Source organism: Chiloscyllium plagiosum, unplaced genomic scaffold, assembly GCF_037043375.1.
Source record: "Chiloscyllium plagiosum isolate Xiang-an unplaced genomic scaffold, Cpla_swu_hap1 HiC_scaffold_12, whole genome shotgun sequence".
Classification (NCBI taxonomy): Eukaryota; Metazoa; Chordata; class Chondrichthyes; order Orectolobiformes; family Hemiscylliidae; genus Chiloscyllium; species Chiloscyllium plagiosum.
In genome coordinates this window covers 101,212,314-101,216,700 of record NW_028270150.1, presented here as the reverse complement: position 1 = coordinate 101,216,700, position 4,387 = coordinate 101,212,314, and positions in this window count along the sequence as shown.

Genomic DNA, 4,387 nt, shown 5'->3' with positions numbered 1-4,387 from the left:
ACTGCACTCAGTATAACACCCCGCACCGATCACTGAGACACTGCACTCAGTATAACACCCCGCACCGATCACTGAGACACTGTACTCAGTATAACACCCCGCACCGATCACTGAGACACTGTACTCAGTATAACACCCAGCACCGATCACTGAGACACTGCACTCAGTATAACACCCCGCACCGATCACTGAGACACTGCACTCAGGTATAACACCCAGCACCGATCACTGAGACACTGTACTCAGTATAACACCCAGCACCGATCACTGAGACACTGTACTCAGTATAACACCCCGCACCGATCACTGAGACACTGTACTCAGTATAACACCCCGCACCGATCACTGAGACACTGCACTCAGTATAACACCCAGCACCGATCACTGAGACACTGCACTCAGTATAACACCCAGCACCGATCACTGAGACACTGTACTCAGTATAACACCCCGCACCGATCACTGAGACACTGTACTCAGTATAACACCCCGCACCGATCACTGAGACACTGCACTCAGTATAACACCCCGCACCGATCACTGAGACACTGCACTCAGTATAACACCCAGCACCGATCACTGAGACACTGCTACTCAGTATAACACCCCGCACCGATCACTGAGACACTGCACTCAGTATAACACCCCGCACCGATCACTGAGACACTGTACTCAGTATAACACCCAGCACCGATCACTGAGACACTGTACTCAGTATAACACCCCGCACCGATCACTGAGACACTGCACTCAGTATAACACCCCGCACCGATCACTGAGACACTGCACTCAGTATAACACCCAGCACCGATCACTGAGACACTGCACTCAGTATAACACCCCGCACCGATCACTGAGACACTGTACTCAGTATAACACCCCGCACCGATCACTGAGACACTGCACTCAGTATAACACCCCGCACCGATCACTGAGACACTGCTACTCAGTATAACACCCCGCACCGATCACTGAGACACTGTACTCAGTATAACACCCAGCACCGATCACTGAGACACTGCACTCAGTATAACACCCCGCACCGATCACTGAGACACTGCACTCAGTATAACACCCCGCACCGATCACTGAGACACTGCACTCAGTATAACACCCCGCACCGATCACTGAGACACTGCACTCAGTATAACACCCCGCACCGATCACTGAGACACTGCACTCAGTATAACACCCAGCACCGATCACTGAGACACTGCACTCAGTATAACACCCAGCACCGATCACTGAGACACTGTACTCAGTATAACACCCCGCACCGATCACTGAGACACTGTACTCAGTATAACACCCCGCACCGATCACTGAGACACTGCACTCAGTATAACACCCAGCACCGATCACTGAGACACTGCACTCAGTATAACACCCCGCACCGATCACTGAGACACTGCACTCAGTATAACACCCCGCACCGATCACTGAGACACTGCACTCAGTATAACACCCCGCACCGATCACTGAGACACTGCACTCAGTATAACACCCCGCACCGATCACTGAGACACTGCACTCGGTATAACACCCAGCACCGATCACTGAGACACTGCACTCAGTATAACACCCCGCACCGATCACTGAGACACTGTACTCAGTATAACACCCCAGCACCGATCACTGAGACACTGTACTCAGTATAACACCCCGCACCGATCACTGAGACACTGTACTCAGTATAACACCCAGCACCGATCACTGAGACACTGCACTCAGTATAACACCCCGCACCGATCACTGAGACACTGCACTCAGTATAACACCCCGCACCGATCACTGAGACACTGCACTCAGTATAACACCCCGCACCGATCACTGAGACACTGTACTCAGTATAACACCCAGCACCGATCACTGAGACACTGCACTCAGTATAACACCCCGCACCGATCACTGAGACACTGCACTCAGTATAACACCCCGCACCGATCACTGAGACACTGTACTCAGTATAACACCCAGCACCGATCACTGAGACACTGTCACTCAGTATAACACCCCGCACCGATCACTGAGACACTGCACTCAGTATAACACCCCGCACCGATCACTGAGACACTGTACTCAGTATAACACCCCGCACCGATCACTGAGACACTGCACTCAGTATAACACCCAGCACCGATCACTGAGACACTGTACTCAGTATAACACCCCGCACCGATCACTGAGACACTGTACTCAGTATAACACCCCGCACCGATCACTGAGACACTGTACTCAGTATAACACCCCGCACCGATCACTGAGACACTGTACTCAGTATAACACCCCGCACCGATCACTGAGACACTGCACTCAGGTATAACACCCCGCACCGATCACTGAGACACTGCACTCAGTATAACACCCCGCACCGATCACTGAGACACTGTACTCAGTATAACACCCCGCACCGATCACTGAGACACTGTACTCAGTATAACACCCCGCACCGATCACTGAGACACTGCACTCAGTATAACACCCAGCACCGATCACTGAGACACTGTACTCAGTATAACACCCCGCACCGATCACTGAGACACTGCACTCTGTATAACACCCCGCACCGATCACTGAGACACTGCACTCAGTATAACACCCCGCACCGATCACTGAGACACTGCACTCAGTATAACACCCCGCACCGATCACGGAGACACTGTACTCAGGTATAACACCCCGCACCGATCACTGAGACACTGCACTCAGTATAACACCCCGCACCGATCACTGAGACACTGCACTCAGTATAACACCCCGCACCGATCACTGAGACACTGCACTCAGTATAACACCCAGCACCGATCACTGAGACACTGCACTCAGTATAACACCCCGCACCGATCACTGAGACACTGCACTCAGTATAACACCCCGCACCGATCACTGAGACACTGCACTCGGTATAACACCCCGCACCGATCACTGAGACACTGCACTCAGGTATAACACCCCGCACCGATCACTGAGACACTGTACTCAGTATAACACCCCGCACCGATCACTGAGACACTGCACTCAGGTATAACACCCCGCACCGATCACTGAGACACTGTACTCAGTATAACACCCCGCACCGATCACTGAGACACTGTACTCAGTATAACACCCCGCACCGATCACTGAGACACTGCACTCAGTATAACACCCCGCACCGATCACTGAGACACTGCACTCAGTATAACACCCCGCACCGATCACTGAGACACTGCACTCAGTATAACACCCCGCACCGATCACTGAGACACTGTACTCAGTATAACACCCCGCACCGATCACTGAGACACTGTACTCAGTATAACACCCCGCACCGATCACTGAGACACTGTACTCAGTATAACACCCCGCACCGATCACTGAGACACTGCACTCGGTATAACACCCCGCACCGATCACTGAGACACTGTACTCGGTATAACACCCAGCACCGATCACTGAGACACTGCACTCAGTATAACACCCCGCACCGATCACTGAGACACTGTACTCAGTATAACACCCAGCACCGATCACTGAGACACTGTACTCAGTATAACACCCAGCACCGATCACTGAGACACTGCACTCAGTATAACACCCCGCACCGATCACTGAGACACTGTACTCAGTATAACACCCCGCACCGATCACTGAGACACTGTACTCAGTATAACACCCAGCACCGATCACTGAGACACTGTACTCAGTATAACACCCAGCACCGATCACTGAGACACTGTACTCAGTATAACACCCCGCACCGATCACTGAGACACTGCACTCAGTATAACACCCCGCACCGATCACTGAGACACTGTACTCGGTATAACACCCAGCACCGATCACTGAGACACTGTACTCAGTATAACACCCAGCACCGATCACTGAGACACTGTACTCAGTATAACACCCAGCACCGATCACTGAGACACTGTACTCAGTATAACACCCAGCACCGATCACTGAGACACTGCACTCAGTATAACACCCCGCACCGATCACTGAGACACTGCACTCGGTATAACACCCCGCACCGATCACTGAGACACTGTACTCAGTATAACACCCAGCACCGATCACTGAGACACTGTACTCAGTATAACACCCCGCACCGATCACTGAGACACTGTACTCAGTATAACACCCCGCACCGATCACTGAGACACTGTACTCAGTATAACACCCCACACCGATCACTGAGACACTGCACTCAGTATAACACCCAGCACCGATCACTGAGACACTGTACTCAGTATAACACCCCGCACCGATCACTGAGACACTGTACTCAGTATAACACCCCGCACCGATCACTGAGACACTGTACTCAGTATAACACCCCGCACCGATCACTGAGACACTGTACTCGGTATAACACCCCGCACCGATCACTGAGACACTGTACTCA